Here is a 26,169-nt window from a genome sequence, read left to right on the forward strand (position 1 = left end):
TTCTTGTTTAGATGAGAGGCCATCAGATCTATTTCTGGAAGTCCCCAGATTTGAACAATCTGAAGAAATACCTCTGGGTGAAGGGACCATTCGCCCGGATGTAACGTCTGGCGACTGAGATAATCCGCTTCCCAATTGTCTACACCTGGGATGTGAACCGCAGAGATTAGACAGGAGCTGGATTCCGCCCATACAAGTATCCGAGATACTTCTTTCATAGCCTGAGGACTGTGAGTCCCACCCTGATGATTGACATATGCCACGGTTGTGACATTGTCTGTCTGAAAACAAATAAACGATTCTCTTCTTCAGAAGAGGCCAGAACTGAAGAGCTCTGAAAATCGCACGGAGTTACAAAATGTTGATTGGTAATCTCGCCTCCTGAGATTCCCAAACCCCCTGCGCTGTCAGAGATCCCCATAGAGCTCCCCAACCTGACAGACTCGCATCTGTTGAGATCACAGTCCATGTTGGACGAACAAAAGAAGCCCCTTGGACTAAACGATGGTGATCTATCCACCACGTCAGAGAGTGTCGTACATTGGGATTTAAGGATATTAATTGTGATATCTTTGTATAATCCCTGCACCATTGGTTCAGCATACAAAGCTGAAGAGGTCGCATGTGAAAACGAGCAAAGGGGATCACGACCGATGCAGCAGTCATGAGACCTAGAATTTCCATGCATAAAGCTACCGAAGGGAATGATTGAGACTGAAGGTTTCGACAGGCTGAAACCAATTTCAGACGTCTCTTTTCTGTTAGAGACAAGGTCATGGACACTGAATCTATTTGAAAACCCAAAAAGGTTACCTGAGTCTGAGGAATCAACGAACTCTTTGATAAATTGATCCTCCAACCATGTCTTTGAAGAAACGACACAAGTTGATTCGTATGAGATTCTGCAGAATGTGAAGACTGAGCAAGTACCAAGATATCGTCCAAATAAGGAAATACCGCAATACCCTGTTCTCTGATTACAGAGAGAAGGGCACCGAGGACCTTTGAAAAGATCCTTGGAGCTGTTGCTAGGCCAAACGGAAGGGCCACAAACTGGTAATGCTTGTCTAGAAAAGAGAATCTCAGAAACTGAAAGTGATCTGGATTAATCGGAATATGAAGATATGCATCCTGTAAATCTATTGTGGACATATAATGCCCTTGCTGAACAAAAGGCAGAATAGTCCTTATAGTTACCATTTTGAATGTTGGTATCCTTACATAACGATTCAATATCTTTAGATCCAGAACTGGTCTGAAGGAATTCTCCTTCTTTGGTACAATGAATAGATTTGAGTAAAACCCCAGACCCTGTTCCAGAACTGGAACTGGCACAATTACTCCAGCCAACTCTAGATCTGAAACACATTTCAGAAATGACTGAGCCTTCACTGGGTTTATTGGAATGCGAGAGAGAAAAAATCTCTTCGCAAGCGGCCTTACCTTGAAACCTATTCTGTACCCTTGTGAAACAATGTTCTGAATCCAAAGACTGTGAATCGAATTGATCCAAATGTCTTTGAAAAATCGTAACCTGCCCCCTACCAGCTGTGCTGGAATGAGGGCCGCACCTTCATGTGGACTTGGGAGCTGGTTTTGACTTCCTAAAGGGTCAGGCTTCTGTTCCTTATTCTGACGAAAGGAACGAAAACGATTAGCAGCCCTATATTTACCTTTAGATTTTTTGTCCTGAGGCAAAAAAGTTCCTTTCCCCCCAGTAACAGTTGAAATAATAGAATCCAACTGAGAACCAAATAATTTATTACCTTGGAAAGAAAGAGAAAGCAAAGTTGACTTAGAAGACATATCTTCATTCCAAGTTTTAAGCCATAAAGCTCTTCTAGCTAAAATAGCTAAAGACATATACCTGACATCAACTCTAATGATATCAAAGATGGCATCACAAATAAAGTTATTAGCATGTTGAAGAAGTTTAACAATGCTATGAGTATTATGGTCCGATACTTGTTGTGCTAAAGCCTCCAACCAAAAAGTGGAAGCGGCAGCAACATCAGCCAAAGAAATAGCAGGTCTAAGGAGATTACCTGAACATAAATAAGCTCTCCTTAGAAAGGATTCAATCTTCCTATCTAAAGGATCCTTAAAGGAAGTACTATCTGCCGTAGGAATAGTAGTACATTTAGCAAGAGTAGAGATAGCCCCATCAACTTTAGGGATTTTGTCCCAAAACTCTAATCTGTCAGATGGCACAGGATACAATTTCTTAAACCTTTAAGAAGGAGTAAATGAAGTACCCAGATTATTCCATTCCCTAGAAATTACTTCAGAAATAGCATCAGGGACAGGAATAAAACTTCTGGAATAACTGTAGGAGGTTTAAAAACCGAATTTAAACGCTTAGTAGATTTAGTATCAAGAGGACCAGAGTCCTCTATCTCTAATGCGATTAAAACTTCTTTAAGTAAAGAGCGAATAAATTCCATTTTAAATAAATATGAAGATTTATCAGTGTCAATATCTGAGACAGAATCCTCTGAACCAGAAAAATCCTCATCAGAAACAGACAAATCAGAATGATGACGGTCATTTAAAAATTCATCTGAAAAATGAGAAGTTTTAAAAGACCTTTTACGTTTACTGGAAGAAGGAATAACAGACATAGCCTTCCTAATAGATTTAGAAACAAATTCTTTTATATTAACAGGAACATCCTGAGTATTAGATGTTGAGGGAACAGCAACAGGTAATGGTATATTACTAATGGAAATACTATCTGCATTAGCAAGTTTATCATGACATTCATCACAAACTACAGCCGGAGGAACAGTTACCACAAGTTTACAACAAATGCACTTAACTTTGGTAGAACCAGCATCAGGCAGCGTCTTTCCAGAAGTAGATTCTGATCCAGGGTCAATTTGAGACATCTTGCAATATGTAAAAGAAAAACAACATATAAAGCAAAATTGATCAAATTCCTTAAATGACAGTTTCAGGAATGGGAAAAAAATGCCAATGAACAAGCCTCTAGAAACCAGAAGCAACGAAAAATGAGACTGAAATAATGTGAAAAAAAGGTGGAGACAAGAATGACGCCCACATTTTTTAGCGCCAAAAAAGACGCCCACATTATTGGCGCCTAAAATTTTTTGCCGCCAAGAATGACGCCACATCCGGTTACACTGACATTTTTGGCGCAAAACGTAAAAAAAATGACGCAAACACGAACAACTTCCGGCATCAAGAATGACGCCGGAAATGACAAAAAAAAATGTGCGCCAAAAAAGTCCGCGCCAAGGATGACGCAATAAATTGAAGCATTTTCAGCCCCCGCGAGCCTAACAGCCCACGGGGAAAAAGGTCAATTGAAACAATTTTAAAGGTAAGAAAAAAATTGATTATTCATATGCATTATCCCAAATAATGAAACTGACTGTCTGAAATAAGGAATATTGATCATCCTGAATCATGGCAAATATAAGTTTAAAGACATATATTTAGAACTTTATATATAAAGTGCGCAACCATAGCTTAGAGTGTCACAAAAAATAAGACTTACTTACCCCAGGACACTCATCTACATATAGTAGATAGCCAAACCAGTACTGAAACGAGAATCAGTAGAGGTAATGGTATATAAGAGTATATCGTCGATCTGAAAAGGGAGGTAAGAGATGAATCTCTACGACCGATAACAGAGAACCTATGAAATAGATCCCGTAGAAGGAGACCATTGTATTCAAATAGGCAATACTCTCTTCACATCCCTCTGACATTCACTGCACTCAGAGAGGAAAACCGGCTCCAGCCTGCTGCGAAGCGCATATCAATCTAGCACAAACTTACTTCACCACCTCCACGGGAGGCAAAGTTTGTAAAACTGAATTGTGGGTGTGGTGAGGGGTGTATTTATAGGCATTTTGAGGTTTGGGAAACTTTGCCCCTCCTGGTAGGAATGTATATCCCCTACGTCACTAGCTCATGGACTCTTGTTAATTACATCAAAGAAATATATTGGCACTTACCTGAACTCCAATCTGTCCGGCAGCAGGACAGCTCACCTGGTTTGAGAGGATGCCATCCCTCACATGGACCTGTGGAAAAAGAGAGACTGAGTAAGCTTACTCAGGCTATCTGAATAGGGCAGCAAAACTGTTTGAGAAAACGCAGTGGGGATTGTACCCCACAAGTTCCTAATTGCTTAAAAGCCACCACTGCCCTACTGAAGAGACTGACATGGGCTAAGGCTAGACCACAGAAAAGATCAGAATAAACCTACTCTGCATTAAAATAATAAAATCATGATTGTAGTGTCAGACACCGAAACTTCACCTCCTCCTTGCATCGCAGGCAAAGAGAATGACTGGGGATTATGGGCAAGGTTAGTGACATATATAGCAGCTTTGCTGTGGTGCTCTTTGTCTCCTCCTGCTGGCCAGGAGTGATATTCCCACTAGTAATTGATGATTCAGTGGACTCACCATATCTTAGGAAAGAAAAAGACTTTGCACCCGGGCACTCTGTTGAGTAGGTCTGCAACATTCAGTTACAGTGAGCGAGCAGTTGACCAGCCCAGGCAGGGAATTAGAATCTGGCCCCTTTAAAGAAGAACTCAGAAAAATGTATACATGTGATGCATTGAATGCTTACCTTAGCTGGATCAAAGAAAAACAAATAAATGAAAAAGCAAGTGCTGGAATATGCCAGGCCAATGTTCCTGGTATAACCAAGGATACATGCACCATAGATAAGAAACACGGATATTGCAAATACAACCACATATAATAAGAGTATAGAATGGCAGCTATTCCAAACTTCAACAACTTTTACTTACACTTGCAAGATAGTGACGGTTAGAGGCTACGATATCAGTTACGCATTCCTTCTCCACTTTTGTTTTAGTTTGTTTAAATAAACTCATGTATGTATGCTGTCCCTCTATAGTATTGCATAAACGTAATTTTATAAATATACAGTACACTATTTACACAGGGTTACAAATTATTGCATATAAACTTTCATGTTGCAAATCCATTGACCTCATACACATACAATTAAATCTAGTTACTTCTGCTTTTGTTTCTTCTAAAGTCAATGACAAAGTACAAATGTGATAGAAAAAGGACCATAAAGATGAGCCTGCTGTGCCTAAAGCTAGGCTGTACTCTGGGTATACTGGAGGGGGGATTGCTGCTGGCAAGAATATAAAACAGATGCCTCTTAGTGAGATGTATGACAGCACTGTCCTGGACCGATCCCAACTGATCTTTAAAGGGTAGAGATGTATGGAGAGGCCAAGAGGGGGAGAACCAGCAATATCACTTAACTCCTTCCTTTCTGGAGTGTTACTCTTCTTCTGTAGGTTAAATACTTCCCTAATTTACAAGGATACTAAAATGTTTTGGCACACAGACCTGTATTTCTTGCTTTTTGAGAATTGCAAGAACAACAAACTGTACATCACAGCTTATGTATGTGTGTGAAAACCACTAACTGCCCCTAGGCAATAATTTATTAAAATTATTAAACATTGTTTATACACATTTAGTAAAGAACAAAAAAAAAAGAGAGCACTCAACTGCTTTGTGGTGATTTATAAAGGTGGCGTTGCATTATGTTATTATTTGTTAAGAAGAGGAGGTATATAGTATTAGTAACAAAAAACCAGAAGCAGCCATTAAAGGGAAATGAAACCCAAAAATGTTCTTTTGTGATTCAGAAAGAGTTCCTATAGTATTCTTTGTAGAAGAGATACCTAGTTAGGAGTCTAGAGCACTATATGGCAGGATAATATTCTTGCAAAACTATTGCCATATAGAGCTCCAGACGCATGCATGCTTCTCAGCCTACGTCCCTGCTTTTCAACTAAAGATACTAAGAGGACAAAGAAAATTTGATAAGACGTAAATTAGAATGTTGATTAAAATTGCATGCTTTGTCTGAATCATGAAAAAAAATGTTGGGGCTTCATGTCCCTTTAATGACCCTCGTCATATCTAAAGCAGAGATGGCCAACTTCCTAACACAACGGGCCGCAGATAAATTATTTTTATTTAGACGCTTTAAGGGCCACGTATACATTTATAGCCTTTAAATAAACACAAAAATAATATTTTTTAAAAATGTCCAGTGGCATGGATTTAGGTAAGGTTGCAGGGTATCCTCTATCTGCTGTTTTAAAATTGTGACCCCCTTATTTTCCCATCCAACAAAAGTCTGCAAAACACACATTTTTAGTTCTATTTTTCCACAAAAACTATGGCACACATTCTGCTTATTACCTGGGGCCGCATTTAGCCCTTGGGCCACCAGTTGGCCATCCTTGATCTAAAGGAAAACTGATGTACCCACAAAAAAAACAGAAAACATTTATGTTTCACTATCAGTCACTACAGGAGTTCTACATAACAAATAAATAAATGAAAGTTTGCATACTTTTTTTTTTAAATAACCTAATTTTCCCCACTATCCACTACACTAAAGAATAGCTAAAAACGAAATTTATGCTTACCTGATAAATTTCTTTCTTGACACGGTGAGTCCACAGATCATCTAATTACTATTGGGAATATCACTCCTGCCCACCAGGAGGCGGCAAAGAGCACCACAGCAAAGCTGTTAAATACCACCTCCCTTCCCTCAAACCCCAGTCATTCGACCGAAGTAAAAAGGAGAGAAATGAAGCAACAAGGTACAGCGGTGCCTGAGGTTTATAACATGACAAAAACCTGTCTTAAAAAACAGGGCGGGCCGTGGACTCACTGTGTCAAGAAATAAATAAATTTATCAGGTATACATAAATTTTGTTTTCTTTCTAATGACACGGTGAGTCCATGAATCATCTAATTACTATTGGGAATCAATACCCAAGCTAAAGTACACAGATGATAAGGGAGGGACAAGACAGGGAACCTAAACAGAAGGCACCACTGCATGAAGAACCTTTCTCCCAAAAGAAGCCTCAGCCGAGGCAAAAGTATCAAACTTATAGAATTTAGAAAAAGTGTGAAGAGAGGACCAAGTTGCAGCCTTGCAAATCTGATCCACAGAAGCTTCATTTTTGAACGCCCATGAAGAGGAAACAGCCTTCATAGAATGAGCTGTGACTCTCTCAGGAGGCTGCTGTCAAGCAGTTTCAAAGGCCAAGCGAATGATACTCTTTAGCCACAAAGAAAGAGAAGTAGCTGTAGCTTTCTGCCCCTTACGTCTCCCAGAGAAGACCACAAACAAAGCAGAAGACTGGCGAAAATCCTTAGTTGTCTGTAAATAGAATTTTAATGCACGCACCACGTCCAGGTGGTGCAGCAGACGTTCCTTATGAGAAGAAGGGTTAGGACATAAGGAAGGAACAACAATCTCCTGACTAATGTTCCGATCCAAAACCACTTTAGGGAGAAACTTTAACGTAGTACGCAAAACTACCTTATTTGAATGAAAAATAAGATAAGGAGGCTCATACTGTAATGCCGAGAGCTCTGAAACCCTACGAGCAGATGAAATAGCAACAAGAAACAAAACCTTCCAAGATAATAATTTAATATCTAAGAAATGCATAGGCTCAAACTGAGCCTGCTGAAGAACTCTAAGAACAAGGTTAAGATTCCAGGGAGGAGTAACAGGTTTAAACACAGGCCTGATTCTGACCAAAGACTGACAGAACGATTGCACATCTGGTACGTCCGACAAATGTTTATGTGACAAAATAGACAAGGCAGATATCTGACCCTTCAAAGAACTTGCCGAAAAACCCTTCTCCAAACCCTCTAGGAGAAAAGACAAAATTCTAGGAATCCGAACTCTACTCCAAGAGTAGCCTCTGGATTCACACCAATGCAGATATTTACGCCATAACTTATAGTAAATCTTCCTGGTAACAGGCTTACAAGCCTGAATCATGGTCTCAATGACTGACTCAGAAAAATCCCACTTGGATAAAATTAAGCGTTCAATCTCCAAGCAGTCAGCTTCAGAGAAACTAGATTTGGGTGAAGGAAGGGCCCTTGAATAAAAAGGTCCGTCCTCAGTGGAAGTCTCCAAGGAGGGAGAGATGACATCTCCACTAAGTCTGCATACCAGATCCTGTGAGGCCACGCTGGTGCAATGAGGATCACCAATGCCCTCTCCTGTTTGATTCGAGCAATGACCCAGGGGAAATAGCTATGCAAAACTGAAATTCCAAGGGACCACCAGAGCATCTATCAGTACAGCCTGAGGATCCCTTGACCTCGACCCATACCTCAGGAGCTTGGCATTCTGATGAGAAGCCATGAGACCCAGCTCCGGCTGTCCCCATTTGAGAATCAAGCTGGAAAAGACTTCTGGATGGAGTTCCCACTCCCCCGGGTGAAAGGTCTGTCTGCTCAGAAAATCTGCTTGCCAATTGTCCACTCCTGGAATGTGGATCGCAGATAGGAAGCAGTTGTGGGTCTCCGCCCACTGAATAATCTCGGCTACCTCTGTCATGGCCAAGGAGCTCCGAGTTCCTCCCTGATGGTTGATGTAGGCCACAGAAGTTATGTTGTCCTATTGAAACCTGATAAACCAGGCTGAAGCCAACTGAGGCCAGGCCAGAAGAGAATTGAAGATTGCCCTCAGCTCTAGAATGTTTATGGGTAGAACAGAGTTCATTTCCCCTGAGCCTTTAGAGAGCCCTAGACTGCTTCCCATCCCAGCAGGCTGGCATTCATTGGCACAATCACCCTGGTGGGTCTGCGGAAGCAGGTTCCCTGGGAGAGATGATTCTGAGACAACCAACAAAGAAGAGAATATCTCGTCACCTGATCCAGCTGTAATCGCGGAGACAGATCCACATAATCCCCATTCCACTGCCTGAGCATGCATTTCTGCAGAGGTCTGAGGTGGAAACAGGCGAACGGAATTATGTCCATGGCAGCTACCATCAGACCGATCACCTCCATACATTGAGCCACTGGCAGCCAAGGAGAGGACTGAAGCGCCAGACAAGAGTTGAAAATCTTTGATTTTCTGGCCTCTGTCAGAAATATTTTCATTGATAGGGAATCTATTATGGTTCCAAAGAACACTACCATTGTAGCTGGAATTAAGGAACTCTTTCCCAAATTCATCTTCCATACGTGAGAGCGCAGGAAGGATAACAACATCTCTGTGTGGGAGTTTGCTTGTTGAAAGAATGGCACCAGAACCAGAATGTCATCCAGATAAGGCACCACTGCAATGCCCCGCAACCTGAGTACCGCCAACAGGGATCCTAGGACTTTTGAAAAAATCCTGGGAGCTGTGGCAAGGCCAAATGGAAGAGCCACCAACTGGAAGTGTTTATCCAGAAATGCAAACCTCAGAAACTTGTGATGATCCCTGTGGATGGGAACATGCAGGTACGCGTCCTTTAAATCTACTGTTGTCATAAATTGACCCTCTTGAACCAAGGGAAGAATCGAATGAATAGTTTCCATCTTGAAGGACGGTACTCTGAGGAATTTGTTTAGACTTTTGAGATTTAAAATTGGTCTGAAAGCTCCCTCTTTTTTGGGAACCACAAACAGATTGGAGTAAAATCCCAGATCCTGTTCCTGCATTGGAACAGGAACAATCACTCCCAGGTCGGAAAGGTCCCGAACACAGTGAAAGAACGCCTCTCTTTTTATTTGGTCTACAGATAATCTTGAGAGCAGAAACCTGCCCCTGGGAGGAAAGGTCTTAAACTCTAGTTTGTATCCCTGGGACACAATGTCCACCGCCCAGGGATCCTGAACATCCCAAACCCAAGCCTGAGGGAAGAAGGAAAGTCTGCCCCCCACAAGATCAGGTCCCGGTTCGGGGAAGGCCCTTCCTGCTGACTGAGTCATTAGAGGCTTCATAGATTGCTTTCCCTTGTTCCAAAATTGGTTGGACTTCCAGGAAGGCTTGGACTGTTCCTGCTTGGTAGAGGGAGAGGAAGGCTTACCCTTGAAGTTTCAAAAGGAACAAAAATTACTCTGACGTCCCTTCTGCTTAGTCCTCTTATCCTAAGGGAGGAAATGACCCTTTCCTCCTGTAATGTCAGAAATAATTTCCACCAATCCCGGCTCAAACAAGTTCTTACCCTTGTAAGGAATCGCCAAAAACTTAGACGACACATCCGCAGACCAGGATTTCAACCATAAGGCTCTGCAGGCCAGCACGGCAAACCCAGAAATGTTTGCTCCCAGCTTGATAACCTGTAGGGAAGCATCCGTAATAAAGGAATTGGCCAACTTAAGGGCCTTGATCCTATTCTGGATCTCTTCAAGGGGAGTGTCTGTCTGAATAGAATCAGACAACGCATCAAACCAGTATCCTGCTTGCACTAGTGACGGTAGCAATACATACCGCAGGTTGCCATTGTAAACCCTGGTGTACATACATCTTTTTGAGCAACCCCTCCAACTTCTTATTCATAGGATATTTAAAGGAACAACTATCCTCTATGGGAAAAGTGGTTCTCTTAGCTAAAGTGGAAATTGTCCCTTCCACCTTGGGGACTGTCTGCCAAGATTCCTTGATAGAGTCTGCAATAGGAAACTTCTTCTTAAAAATAGGGGATGGAGAAAAAGGGATACCCGGTCTCTCCCATTCCCTAGCAATAATCTCTGTAGCCAGATCTGATATAGGAAAAACCTCCACCATGGTAGGTACATCAAAATACTTGTTAAATTTACTAGACTTCTGAGGATTGACTACGACAGTAGTGTTGGAGTCGTCCAAGGTAGCTAAAGCCTCCTTAAGTAACAAACTGAGGTGTTCCAGCTTAAACCTGAAGGATACAACTTCAGCATCAGAAGAAGGAATTACACTGTCACTGAGATATCACCCTCAGATGTTACCGAAGTATCCTCCTCCTCAGATTTCTTGGAGGGAACATTCGGAATAGCCACTACTGTGTCAGAAACCTTACTCACGGATTCCTTACATTTCCTCTTACGCTTTCCCTACAGCATGGGAAAAGCAGACAACGCATTAGATACCGCAGAAGAGATGAGGCTAGCGATGTCTTGCAAAGTCATTCCAGGCAGAGTTTCAGAGGAAGCGCAGGGCACTGCATGTGTGGACAATAGCATTTGGGACACCTGAGGAGAAAGCTGCGGCATATCTTGAACATTGTCAGAAGACCCCTGGACAGCATCCGCTTTAGACAATGTTGGCTCAGAAAAAAAGTCTATCCCTGTAATTTAAAGTTCTCTCAATACATGAGGAACAGAAAGGGATAGGTGGTTCCACGTAAGCATCAAAACATAAAGAACAAGAAACATTTTGCATGGCCTCTTGATCCATCTCTACTCACAATTGATCAATTTAGAATAAACTGATAAATTACGTTGAAATTAACACACCAAAAAAAAGTTACTGTCCCTTTAAATGTTAAAATGTAACTTTTTTATTTTTGCTTGAAAAAAATTAAGAAACTGTCACAAATACTCTGGACAACCTCTACACCTCAGCTTAGCTTTGCTGAGGTGCCTACCTTCCTTGCTGCCACCGGAGTGTGTATTCTGTTAGCAGAAGTCCGGACTCAACCTAAGCACTTTATCTGTCAGATCTGAGGCTCCTCTCCCGCTTCACCGAAGCACAGTGTACAAGACTGCAATATTGCAGTTCCGGAACAACGGAGGTGAAGGGAAAAAGGCGCACAACAGAAAACTTGCCGCCTTAGCTAGCTCCGCCCATCGTGGGCGTATGAAAAAATTAACCTCCTGGTCGGCAAATGTCTATAAAATAACACCGCTGGGAGTAAGTGAAACACACACCACACATTGAGCAACAATCTCCTCGTCCCCAGTGCCTGCCATTACTGCCATCCATAGCATAATCCCCTATACCATAGGAAAATGTCTATTGTGTCCCATAATAAAATTAAAGTGCCAAAGTTTTCCTGTATATGTCCCAGAAAAAATAAATTTAGCACTTACCTTCAGAAATCTGCCAGGCAGCAAGGCAGCTCACTAGGTTTGAGAGGCATGTTCCCTCACATGGACCTGTGGAAGAAAAACAAAGACTGAGTAATCTTACTCAGGCTTTCAAAGTTAGGGCAGCATTAAATACATGGGAGGCGCTGTGAGGATTGTACCCCACAAGTTCCCATTGCTTAAAAGCCACCACTGCTCTACTGAAGAGACTGATATGGACTACGGCTACACCCCAGGACAAAGCAGAACAAGCTTGGCAAAGAGAATGACTGGGGTTGGAGGGAAGGGAGGTGATATTTAACAGCTTTGCTGTGGTGCTCTTTGCCGCCTCCTGCTGGGCAGAAGTGATATTCCCAATAGTAATTAGATGATCCGTGGACTCATTGTCATTAGAAAGAAAACATACAAGTTGTTCTAAATTACTCTTTCAAAGTGTATGAACGATTGTCCTCCGGGCTGCACTGGCTCTATGGAATTAAACAAGAATTTAGGGGAGAGCTTTACATTGATTCCAATGGCCCAGGCAATAAGACTTTCTCCAACATTGGTGTGTCCGGTCCACGGCGTCATCCTTACTTGTGGGAATATCTCTTCCCCAACAGGAAATGGCAAAGAGTCCCAGCAAAGCTGGCCATATAGTCCCTCCTAGGCTCCGCCCACCCCAGTCATTCTCTTTGCCGTTGCACAGGCAACATCTCCACGGAGATGGTTAAGAGTATGTGGTGTTTAAATCTAGTTCTTTCAGTTCTTCAAGGGGTTCCGTTTGAACCTTTACATTCCATAGATATTAAGTTGTTATCTTGGAAAGTTTTGTTTTTGGTTGCTATTTCTTCTGCTAGAAGAGTTTCTGAGTTATCTGCTCTACAATGTACTCCACCCTATCTGGTGTTCCATTCAGATAAGGTTGTTTTGCGTACTAAGCCTGGTTTTCTACCAAAGGTTGTTTCCAACAAAAATATTAATCAGGAGATAGTTGTACCTTCTTTGTGTCCGAATCCAGTTTCAAAGAAGGAATGTTTGCTACACAATTTAGATGTAGTCCATGCTCTAAAATTCTACTTAGAAGCTACAAAAGAGTTCAGACAAACTTCTTCTCTGTTTGTCGTCTATTCTGGTAAAAGGAGAGGTCTAAAAGCAACTTCTACCTCTCTTTCCTTTTGGCTTAAAAGCATCATCCGATTGGCTTATGAGACTGCTGGACGGCAGCCTCCTGAAAGAATCACAGCTCACTCCACTAGGGCTGTAGCTTCCACATGGGCCTTCAAGAACGAGGCTTCTGTTGATCAGATATGTAAGGCAGCGACTTGGTCTTCACTGCACACTTTTGCCAAATTTTACAAATTTGATACTTTTGCTTCTTCGGAGGCTATTTTTGGGAGAAAGGTTTTGCAAGCCGTGGTGCCTTCCGTTTAGGTAACCTGATTTGCTCCCTCCCTTCATCCGTGTCCTAAAGCTTTGGTATTGGTTCCCACAAGTAAGGATGACGCCGTGGACCGGACACACCAATGTTGGAGAAAACAGAATTTATGCTTACCTGATAAATTACTTTCTCCAACGGTGTGTCCGGTCCAAGGCCCGCCCTGGTTTTTTAATCAGGTCCGATGAATTATTTTCTCTAACTACAGTCACCACGACACCCTATGGTTTCTCCTATTTTTTCCTCCTGTCCGTCGGTCGAATGACTGGGGTGGGCGGAGCCTAGGAGGGACTATATGGCCAGCTTTGCTGGGACTCTTTGCCATTTCCTGTTGGGGAAGAGATATTCCCACAAGTAAGGATGACGCCGTGGACCGGACACATCGTTGGAGAAAGTAATTTATCAGGTAAGCATAAATTCTGTTTTTGATCTTCACAAGCTAAAAGAGGGCAAAGTTAAAACATCTACTCTTTAAAATGTATACATTATGAAGTAATGCTGCAAGGCCTGAAAGTAATTACACTATAATGTATGAATCACATCTATGTCTCTTTAAAAATATATTAGCAGGGGGGGCGGAGTCTGGAGCAGCAAGGGAATGGCTGCTTAAGCTGAGAGCTCCGTGCAGGAGAAGAAAGGCAAGAAGCCAGTGCTAGAGGCGTATCAGAGACACAGGATGTGAGCGTATGTGGTGCAGAACATCCAGACACTATACTACAGGCACCAGAGCACACACTTTTTCAATGCTAAACGAGGTCCGGTGGGGGCCTATGAAGGGAAGGCCGGTCGCCATTTTCACAGCCCACGTGGAGAAACTTTCTTGAGAAACGGCTGTAGCGACTACAGAGTTCAATAACAGAGGCATCTAAGAGGCTTAAAATATTATTAAAGGGACTAAACCAGTGGGAGACAGCCGTAAATAACCGTCAAGAGAGTGAGGGAGAAAGTGAGTTTAGCTCCTGCAGCTCCTAAGCTACGGAGTGACAGAGGCCTAGCTGACACAGACCTGCATAGCAGGGACATCTGGATAAATAGACAGAATAGCTTCAGGGGCCACATAACCCTTAAAGGGAGACACAGCCACAGTGAAAAAGAGGGACATTTGCAAAGAGTGAACCGGAGGAGCTATATGATGCACACAGTAACAAGCTGCCAGGGTTGAGAAAAACAAGCTTATACAAACTCTGCAGGCTGCAGTTATTTAAATGCAGTGAATAAGAGGTGTCATACAGGCCCATATAACCTGTATGTGTTCAGAGAGAACAGCGTGGTGAACTTTCCCTAGGGATAACTATAGGGGAACAAGCTGCTTGTTTTAATATACTTGGGGCCCTGTAGGATCCATGGAAAGGGTCAAGAAAGACAGACTTTGAGAATGCTTTTAAGTGTGTTGGAGGAGAGGAGGAGGAGGAAGCAGAAGCCGCATCCTGTAACAGCAATTATGTAGTCTCCCATATATTTGAAATTGTGAAGGAAATTATGATTTAAACAGTCAGCAATTTGTCATTACACATAGCAACTTTCTCCCTGGCTCTGCAGATTTCAACTGTATATTCAAAGGGGTAAACACACACTACTTGTCTCTCCTGGCCTGTTGGGTGATAAAGGAGGAGGAGGAGGTTTGACCTGTAATACCGCTAAGGGACAGTGTTAATAACTCTTATATTCGCATCAGTGGTGCGCCACAATGGCTGCCAGAAAGAATACTAAGGTGAACCCTCTGAGTAAACAAACGGCCTCTAGCCTCTTTTTCAAACCCGCAAAGGGGGACAAATCCTCTGATATGCAAGCACAGCACTCTGATGAAGAGAGGGATACAGATGAGCAACCCACAGAAGGGGCAGTAGATACAAGGCCCATAACTAAGGCTGATTTGGAACACCTGGTCTCCAAGCGGGACATAAACGCAAACTTTGAGAAACTTTTGGAAAAAATGGAAAGCTTGCAAAATTCTGTGACCAATAGTATAGCAGATCTGAAAAAGGAAGTGGTGGATTTAGGTTCTCGAGTAAACACCCTGGAAGAAAGCGGAGACTATGGTGGATGGTTTGAATGAAATGACAGAAAAAGGTCTCCTCCCAACAGGCGGACATCGAGGATATATATGACAAGCTGGAAGATTTAGAAAATCGGAGCCGCAGATCTAATCTGCGATTAAAAGGAGTCCCAGAATCAATTGGCCCTAAGGAGCTGAATGCATATTTGCTCAACCTCTTTCACTCCATCACTGGCTCAGCTGGAGAGGAGAAATTCCAGATGGAAAGATCGCATCGGGCACTCAGGCCCAAGCCTAAGGGGGAAGAACCTCCCAGAGATGTCATCATAAAGATGCTACGCTTTCAAGAAAAGGAAGAAATACTTGCTGCAGCAAGGAAGAACCCAACATTTAAGTATCAGGGTAATGTCATCCAGTTCTTCCAGGATTTATGCTTGAGGACACTACACAGAAGAAGCTCCCTTCGGCCTCTAACTTCCTTATTAAGGAAAAATCAGGTCCCATATAGATGGGGATTTCCTTTTGCCCTTCACATAACGTGGGAGAACAAGTTATTCTTCATTAAAGAACCCCGGGAGATTCCAGAAGTATGTCGTAAGATAAAGATGGAGCCTCCGGATCTTTCACAACAGGGAGAACCCTCAGATCAACTCAGTCAGGGAAACAAAACCCAACAGAAGCAATGGACCAAGATACCAGAAAAGAAACGAAAAACTTGAGGCGTTTGGGTTACATCAACAAAAGATGAAGAGGAAGGACACATGTCCTTTTTTTTGGGTACACCTCAATTAAAGGGGGGGGGGACTCTCTGTGATTACCCAAAGGTCATTAAAGAAAGGGACGATGGACAGATAAGTATACTAAAGATGTATTCACTTCATGTTTTTTTCTTATTTCCTAAGAAAATATGTGTTGGAGAGTTTAAAGGGACAGTTTACTCAAAAATGTTCTCCCCTTTAATTTGTTCCCAATGATCCACTTTACCTGCTGGAGTGTATTAAATTGTTTACAAGTAGCTCCTTTACCCTTATATTGGCATTTGAAATTGTTAATTTAGCATGTGGTATCCCCACCTATTCTGAAAGTTTGTGGCCGCGCGTACCAGCTATAGATAAGCTTTGTAAACACAGCCAGCAGAAGAAATTACACTCCCAGTGTGATAAAGCAGAGATAAGGTAATAAAATGTTGATTTTCCATTGTTCTCTCAAAGTACTGGTGATTGTTTTAAGGACAGATATAAGATAAAGAAGCAGGTATATGTGCACAATGTGATACAGTAATAAGATCTGATTATACCTACAAGCTCAACTCATTTTATTAGGTTGTGGCTTCAAAACACAAAATCAGAGCTTTAATATACACAAATAAGCCTTAAAAAGCTAATTTTCATACATTTTTTACTCTGCAGTTGGTAAAAAAAGCAATTGTAAACACATTAAGGGAAAAACTATTTTACAGTACACTGTCCCTTTAATGCCTTGTAGGAGGATGGGGAGCTATGTTGATCATCATTTGGGTCATCGAACATTGGGCAATACTCGTAAGATATGATGTTATGTTAGTTAAAATATAAGGTAACTGTTAGTATTAGACAAAGTCTGTTTTCCGGGGAGGAAGAATTAGGATAATTTTTTCAAAAATGTTGCTGAGCCACTGATTACACTGTAGAGGGAGAAATGTAAAATGACCTCTTAATGTTTTTGTTTGTTTCTGTACATTCTAATTTCATATCTTGCCACAATAACTATTTATGAATGTAACTGCACTTGGGTACAATATGTGGTGGAGTTCTAAAAGGACCAAAACAGTTAATGTTCTTGATGGTGTTTTTTACTGTTATTTAATATGTTTTTTTTTATACCAGGTGTTTCCTAGTAGGTATAGGACGGCAGAACAAGAGAGGAGAAGAGGTGAGAAGGTGATACAGGTGTCTGGGGGTAAGGAAGCAGGAGGGGTATCTCAAGGTAATGGGAGTTTTGTTGATGCGATAACTATATGGGAGATAATGAAAGGTTTGGGGAAAAACAGTAATGTCACATAATTTAAGATTCATTTCTCATAATGTTAGGGGACTCAATACAGATAATAAGAGACGCACGGCCATGACGCACTATCTGAAACTAAAAGCAAATATTATTTTCCTTCAGGAAACGCACTTTATTTCCCAGACAATACCGAAATATTGGTCGCACCAATTTCCCCATCACTTCCATTCCACGACGGACGCAAAAAAAAAAGGGGGGTGACGATATTATTACATAAGTCATTAGACTTTATATTGGAAAAAGTAACTAGGGATAAGGAAGGCAGGTTCGTAATCGTTCAGGGCACGATTCAGAATATCAAAATCACATTGTGTAATATCTACGCACCTAATGAGACACAGAATACCTTTTTTCGGCAAATATCGCATCATCTCACCCAGTGGTCACAGGATAGAATTATTTTAGCAGGGGATTTTAATGTGTCTATGACCTCTTTCTCAGGGGGGGACCCAAAGGTATAACAAGTAAACAATACAGACATAATGCTATTATTAAGTCCATTAGAGAATCACTGGGAGCTCATAACCTTATAGACTCCTGGACGGCAATAGGTAATTCCAAGCATGACTATACATACTACTCGCCGGCACACCTATCGTATTCAACATTAGATTATATATACGTGAGTCAAATAATGACTCCTAATTTGGTAGCATCAAGCACACAGCCGTGCGTTTGGTCAGATCACTCCCTGGTGACTTTGGAGCCATCAGGTATAATAAACTTCACACGACAAAGGTCGTGGACATACAATGCAACACTCCTTAGGAATCCAGAGATACATGAGAGAGTAACCAAAGCATTGAGGGAATATTGGCAGATAAACGTGGTGTCCACAAGCAATCCTCTAATGACATGGGCGGCGCACAAACCCTTTATGAGAGGCCTATTCATTAAAGAGAAGTCGATGTTGAAAAAATCAACACAATTAGTTAATCCCTTCAGGGGGAGGTTGAGACACTTGAGAGAGAGCATAGACGTACCTTATCAATTAGGGTATATAAGACCCTCCAATCTAAAAGACAGGAATTATCTAAAATTTTAAATGAATTCTCTATCCGAGCGGCTTAGAAGCTGAGGGTGCACTACTATGTATATGCGAACAAGCCTGACAAATATCTGGCATTTAAATTAAGGGAGAGAACTAAATTTTTTGCTATACCTTCCATTCAGAAAACAAACAGTGCTCCCACCTCAAACCCTCAGGAGATAACTGAAACCTTTGCCCAATATTATGAGGATTTGTATGATGGGAAAAAGGTGGCTTCGGGAGACCTTACGACACAAATAGACAATTTTTTACGACAAGCTAACTTACAGGTAATCCAGGACTCTGACCTTACACAGCTTAAAGCAAAAATTACGGCCATAGAAATACTAACGGTTATCAAAGATTTGAAGACAGGGAAAGCAGCGGGCCCCGATGGCCTTACAGGGGAATATTACAAACTGTTTGGGAAGGATTTGGTAGCTCACCTACTTACATTCTGTAATGAAATCCTGGCAGGGGGGGGGGGGAGCTCCCTAAAGAAATGCTACAAGCTAAGATTGTGGTAATACCTAAAGTGGGAAAGAATTTGAAACTTTGCCAAAATTATAGGCCTATATCGCTGATAAATACCGATCTCAAAATTTTTACAAAAATTATGGCGAATAGATTGAAATTTATTCTTCCCTCCCTGGTCCATTAAGATCAGGTGGGATTTGTTAAAGAGCGGGAAGCCCCGGATAATGTGCGGAGAATAGTAACCCTAATAGACTACTTAGCGAGAACTGAGACGCCAGCATTACAACTATCACTCGACGCGGAAAAGGCGTTTTATAGGGTAGACTGGAACTATATGTTTAAGGTGCTAGATAAAATGGGATTTCGGGGGGCCTTTATAAAAGCCTTAACAACTATATATTCAAATCCAACGGTGGTGGTGGGTGCTGCAGGTTATACCTCGAGGTCCATAGATATCTTGAATGGGACTCGTCAGGGGTGCCCGCTTTCGCCGCTTTTATTTGCCATTTGCATCGAACCATTGGCAGTGTTCATTAGACAATCAGGGGAGATATCGGGTGTACATTTGGCGGGGGGAGACTATAAGATGATGTTGTTCGCAGACTATGTCTTATTGACGCTGAGCAAGCCCCTAATCTCTTTACCTAACCTATATGACATCCTAAGGAAGTTATCAGAGATTTCGGGATATAAGGTTAACATAGACAAATGCGAGGCCCTTCCGATCTCCCTTCTCCCTCATACAAAAAAAAGATGGAATTGAATTTTAATATTACATGGGCAAAGGTTCACATCACTTATCTAGGGGTGAAATTAAATGGGAATTTCTCAGATTTATACCGACTAAACTATATCCCCCTCTATAAAGCTATTAGGAAAGACCTCAATAATTGGAAAAAGGGTAGGTTCTTGTGGTATGGGAGACTGTTGGCTATAAAAATGAACGTACTCCCTAGGATCATGTACCTCTTTAGAGCGGTGCCGATTGCGGTCCCCCTGACAGACTTGCAGGCCTTACAAGCGGATTTTCTCCGTTTTTTAAGAGGAGATGGGAAAGCAAGAATAGCAGCACAGGTGTTAAAGCAACATAGACAGGTGGGGGGTTTAGGAGTCCCGAATCTGGCGGACTACTATTATGCCTCTAGGTTAGCACAAACTACCATTTTAGAGAAAAATTTGAAGGAAGTCATTTGGCCACGAATAGAGGCCGACATTGCTGGGTGTGAAAACCCAGCAGATATTCTGTGGGACCCCACTTTGAAAGCAAAAACGTTGATGTATAGATCCCCTGTAACATGTGAGACAATTCATCTGTGGGACAAGTTTACTAAAACATTGAGATTGTATCCTCCTCAATCCTTACTAATGGCCATTGAAATTTTTAATGCCCCGGGAGCTGAGGAAATCTGTGGGGAAATGGGAAAATAAGGGATTATATAGGGTAACGGACTTTTTAGATAGAAACACAATACTCACATTCAACCAGATTAAAGATAAAGTTCAACCATACATATTACACTGGTTCCTCTACTTACAGATCTCGTCGGTTATTACTAAATATATGTCTAATAGTTCTGGCCAATCCCCGACCCTATTAGAAAAGATTTGCAAAATCCCCTCTAGAGGAAAGCATATGAAATCACAATTATATATATTGCTTCAAGAGATAAGAACTGTCTCTAAGTCTTCCCTGATGGAAAGATGGGAGAAAGATATTGGTGAGACTAGGGAGAAGGGAGAATGGGATGACATCCTATCGGGGGTTGGTAAGGGACTGCTGAGTGCAGATATGAGAGAAAACTGTTTGAAAGTAGCTTTCAGATGGTATCTTACTCCTGAGCGGACAGCGCACATGACTCCAGAAAGGACAGGGACATGTTACAGAGGTTGTAAGGAGAGAGGGACATATAAGCATATGTGGTGGGACTGCTCGAAAGTGCAGCCACTGTGGGTGAGGCTCTCGGAGTTACTCAGCAACACTCTAGATGAAAACATTACACTGACGATAACCCAGGCGCTACTAAACGAATGGAATAGAACATTTAACTCAGCGACCAATACTTTCATTAAGACCCTATGTACATGCTTACGAATATGTATAGCCAGGCATTGGAAGGTGGAAGCGCCTAGTTGGGGGGAGGTAGTGGATAAGATTAAAGACACCTATACAATGTCAGAATTAGCAGCATGGTCCCAGAGAGCAGTTTCAAAAAGTATGGTTTTACTGGATTTTGAGAAAGGATAGTTTCCTATAGATCTTCCGGCAGGAACAGATGTGAGGGGGTTGAGGCTGAGGAGGGCGTGAGAGGGGAATAATAGAGAACCCCAGACACCTGACACCTAAATATTTATGCAAAGACAATATACTTAGCTAACTGTTGATACAAGAGTATTGATTTTGCCAGGACTTAGCTATGGTTCTTGGAAACACCTGGGGGGGGGGGGGATGGGAGGTTTGTGGGAGTTATAAATGTTTTGAATACTATGTTTGAACCTAAGTTATTGGACTCGCAGGGATGAGATGAAACAGAATCTTCATTGTATGGACTTTGGGAGACAATAAAAGGGACTTTTATGATATGCATCCTGGAAATAATTGTATAACCCTGTTCATCTTTAACCACATGATCTGTTATGTACTATGTCCAATGGAAAACGAATAAAAATTTATTTCAATTAAAAATATATTAGCAGATAATTAACATGATGGCAACTGGATAAAAAGCACAGCTGGCAAGGAATGTTCTCTATGAATGTCAGAATATTAGAAACGTTTTCCCTCCCAACATGCCCCATTTTATTTTAACAGGCTTAGATTATATAATAAAAAAACACAGCTAATGTTAACTTCAAATCAAAATGTAATAGAGAAAAAAAAATCTATCACATAAATCAAAATTAAAAAAATAGAATTTCATGATTCAGTGTGCAAAAACAACAAAATGTGAGCTCAGCACTAGATGTATAACATTATTACACACATGCAAAACTCAAGACAAGTGTAAGCACCTGAACCTACCAAGGTATGCTCTTTTGATAAAGCGCTAGTTTTCTACAAGGTATACCTAGGTTTGCCACCCAGCCAGTATTTTACCATCATGGTCAGTATTTTTAAGGTTCAGGTCAAAGTTGAACATAAAGATTAAAGATAGAAATAAAAATGCTATCATGGCCAAATGTCTTCTACGTGTATTAGAATTTAATAAGAAACATTTGATCAGTCCTAGCAGCTTTATTTCTTGATTTATACTGTATAATTATTTATGCTAAAGAGCATGGCTGGTATCCAGAAAAGGTGACAACACTACGGATACCAGGCTAATTAAAAAGGACCACTGAAGATTAGTTACATTTTCATGATTCAGATAAAACGCACAATTTTAAACAACTTTCTAATTCACATCCATTATCTTAATATGTACAATCTTTTTATATACACAATTTCTGAGGCACCAGCTGCTACTGAGCATGTGCAAAATTCACATAATATACATATATACATTTAGTGATTGGCTGATGACTTTGCCATAATGCACTGGGAAAGAAAATAAAACTAACTTTGAAATTTGTTTGAAAAAAATCTAATACTCAAGTGAAATTCAAACTAAGTGATTTTGCATTGTCTATATATTATAGATGTGCATTTGTTTCATTTTAACTAAATGATTAGTCGAATAAATGCATCAACGAAATTTAAAGAAAATAAAAAAATACTGATGAAATTTGTCAATATTCATTCATTTTCTTTAATTTGGGGGGGGTTAATATATTCAGCCGCACTAACCCACTCCTCTTCTTCACAGAGCCCAGCAGCTAAGCCTCCTGCACTAAAGGAGAAGGCCTCATATTAGCGCGGTTCTGTGAAGAAGAGGAACGGGTTAGTGCGCTCTCTATGATTCGTTTTAAACAAAACAAATAATGAATAGTGCAGCCACTGTTACGTAAAATTAGTCCTGTTGATAAGTCTCAGGAGTGTCCTCCAGTAATGTTGGTGTATTTATCAGAAGCAGTTGCCACCAACGTGTCACATATTGTAATTATGAATTTTAAAAATTAATAGCAGTATAAAAATTTTGTCGCTGATATCTACAATTAATAAAGTAGAATTTTGACAATACATTCCAGTAAGATGTTAAATCTCTGTAGTGTATCCCAAAATATCACTATTGAGATATCTATATATTTGACAATATTATTAAAAATTAATATTTAATCTCAAATTAAAAAAAAATATTCCTAAATTCTGATCAGTTAATCTTTATATACACCTTGATTATATTTATGTAGTAGCTGAATATTACCTATGACCAGTTATATCTATCAATTTATCAATACAATATTAAAATATAAAGCAGGCTATAGAGATATTTAAATTAATTACTATTCAATAGATATTGTCTATTATCCCATGTATGGACACAATATTTCTATAAATTAACCTCAACTCAAAATGAATCACTTAACAAATATCCCACATGAATTTTACAAGAACAATTTGTATTTAACCAGCAACACTTAGTCCAATTCCAAAATATGGACTACTAACTTAACAATGCTTAGTTAACAATATAACCAAATATTTCAACACAAATTTTACCAAATCTCAATAAAATTAATAGAACTTCCAGAAAAATATAATTAAACTATTTGGCCCAAAATAGTCTTATAGTACTTCAAATAATCAACCAGAGATTTAACCAAAATAATAAATGCAATTTTTAAAATATATCACAGTAAATAAGAAAATTAATTTATAAGTATAAAATACAAAATCTCTCTTTTTCCCAATAGTCAAATTACTTAAATTTTGAGTATGGGTATTCTTACCTAAGAAAGATACCCTAGTCTATGCAATGATAATTTATAAATACAAAATACCCTTTAAAATCACAGCAATAAAGAATATCTTTGATTTAAAACATTAAAAATATAAAACAACCTCTAATACATTACCAGTAACCAATATGAGAGTTCAGCTTTTTCAATCAGAGTTTTCCAAAGTCATACGTGAAGGTGTTTTTGCAAACAGGGTATCACAAACACAGATAGTTATTCCAAACCAGGCCCCAAACCAAAGTGTGTTTTTTGTGTTTTTTCTTCCCTTCTTTGCATAGTCTTTTTGTCTCTGACAAATTCCACCTTCATTTCTAAATCACCCAATGTAAATTCTCTGGGTACGCCATTTTAGTCTGAGCTTCTCTCTCATGTGCCCTTGGAGATGCATATGGTAATTATATATCCCCTGACAATTTAAAATACTCTTTGGTTGCAATTCTCATATTGAACACCAGGGGGACAAATTAGGTAATTGAATGTAGTTTCATTAGCAAATACTACTACAGAAAAATATATTTTCTTAAATGTATATTCAACATATTTATTATTTCCTAGTATTAATAAACTATCTGTTCAGTATATGGCCCATCAAATATAAATGAGCGCATATTTTTGAGCGCATATTTTTGAGACTAAACATGGGTACATTTAGAATATATATATATATATATATATATATATATATATATATATATATATATATATATATATATATATATATATATATATATATATATATACTCAACATCCAAAGGAGGAAAAACTGGGACCAAGGACTCAAAACTTGATGCAAAGGTTTATTCAGCAACGTTGCTCATTACAAGGTGAGTATCCAAGAAGACACCTGACGCGTTTCACGCATGCGCACATGCACTTCATCAGACGCATGTGCGAAACGCGTCAGGTGTCTTGGATACTCACCTTGTAATGAGCAACGTTGCTGAATAAACCTTTGCATCAAGTTTTGAGTCCTTCGTCCCAGTTTTTCCTCCTTTGGATGTTAAGCCTGCATATAGCGAGTGGAATTTCGCTTTTTGGTTGGCTAAGGACTCGGCCCTTGCCCGCTCATCATAGGAGCTTGGAGGACTTCATTCCCTTACACACTTCATCATTGTGCACTAATCGAGCGCTTACGCTCTGACGTCAGAGCGCTTTGATCACTACGAGGAGACGGTGAGAGCAGTGATCTGTGGCCATTTCCTACTGACGCGACCGGGGGGTTTGCTTGCCTGACGGGACGCATCGGGGGATGTTGATTACATAGGCTGATCATACTGACTGCCTGGTTCAGTGGATGGAACTACCATCTGAATGTGGATCGGTCTCCTATGTTTGAGAGGAGCTAAGCTAAGTATTGACCTTACCCTGCAATACTATATTGGGTGACTCTGGACTGACTTGTTCTGTTTGGAGGCTAAGTCGACTCAGACTTTTCAAGTGACTTTAGTCAGCTTTATACTTGTGGAACTTTCCTCTACTGTTAAGGAGACTACACTTGTTTTTGAAGTACATCTAGTCACTTGTTCCGGAACCATCCGATTAACCTGTAGCATACCAGAGTCCAAGGGACATTTAGCTTTGCTTGGCCTTGCTACACTACTGTTTTTTTATTTTTTTAACAGCTACTAATCTCTTTTTTTGTGTATTGTGAATATATATATATATATATATATATATATATATATATATATATATATATATATTTATACATACATACACATATACACACACACACAATATATATTTCCTACTTATAATATTTTAAAAGATGTATTTAAAAGTCATATTTCTATCATGACTCAAGATCATACAAAGACATAGTCTTCAAAGAATAACAGCAACGTATGTTTCTGCTCATGGGCCAAGCTCATGTCATTCAGGGCTGATAACATGGATGTCGCAGTGGGATCTGGGCGGCTCATTAGGCTAATACTGTTGCCAGATTAATATCGCCCTCATGAAGACATCCAAGCTTATAGTTAACACAATTTATTGTTTGCCAGAGACGGTAATTCCTTTGTTTTCTATGGACTTTACCAAGTTTACATATGTGACTTTTTACATGTTTCGTTTGCCCCTTTGATGTTAAGGTTCATAGCACTGAAGCCCATATTGCCTCCACGCAGACTTTGGAACTTTGTTCGGGAGAAGGAGATATTTTAGTATAAGTTTTTCCTTTGTATGTAGTTCCCTAATGTGTTCTATTATATAGGCCGTAGCAGTTAAGATACATGCCTAAGTTTTATTTGAAGATATTCTAGACCACTTTCATCAAGATTTTAAACAAGAATATATTAGAGTCTGGGAAAGGTAGGACTACTTGTATGGGTTACACTGGGGAACAATACCAGCAAATACTCTAATTAGAGGAGTCTTTTATGCAACATTACATCAAGCTGCCTAGAAAGATATGGGAGAGCTATATCAATTACACAGAGTTCCTGTGAGACCGCCTAATACAAGCATGACATGCTCCAGATTATGTAGTAACACAGAGGTCTTC

The 26,169-nt window shown here is 40.3% G+C and overlaps 1 protein-coding gene across 2 annotated transcripts in view; it reads right to left on the reverse strand.

Annotated features, from left to right (window-relative positions):
• The window catches only part of TLN2 (talin 2), a 637,355-nt gene that overhangs the window by 434,912 nt on the left and 176,274 nt on the right, over nucleotides 1-26,169 (reverse strand). The window lies entirely within an intron of this gene.

The sequence above is a fragment of the Bombina bombina genome, chromosome 6, assembly GCF_027579735.1.
Source record: "Bombina bombina isolate aBomBom1 chromosome 6, aBomBom1.pri, whole genome shotgun sequence".
Taxonomy (NCBI): domain Eukaryota; kingdom Metazoa; phylum Chordata; class Amphibia; order Anura; family Bombinatoridae; genus Bombina; species Bombina bombina.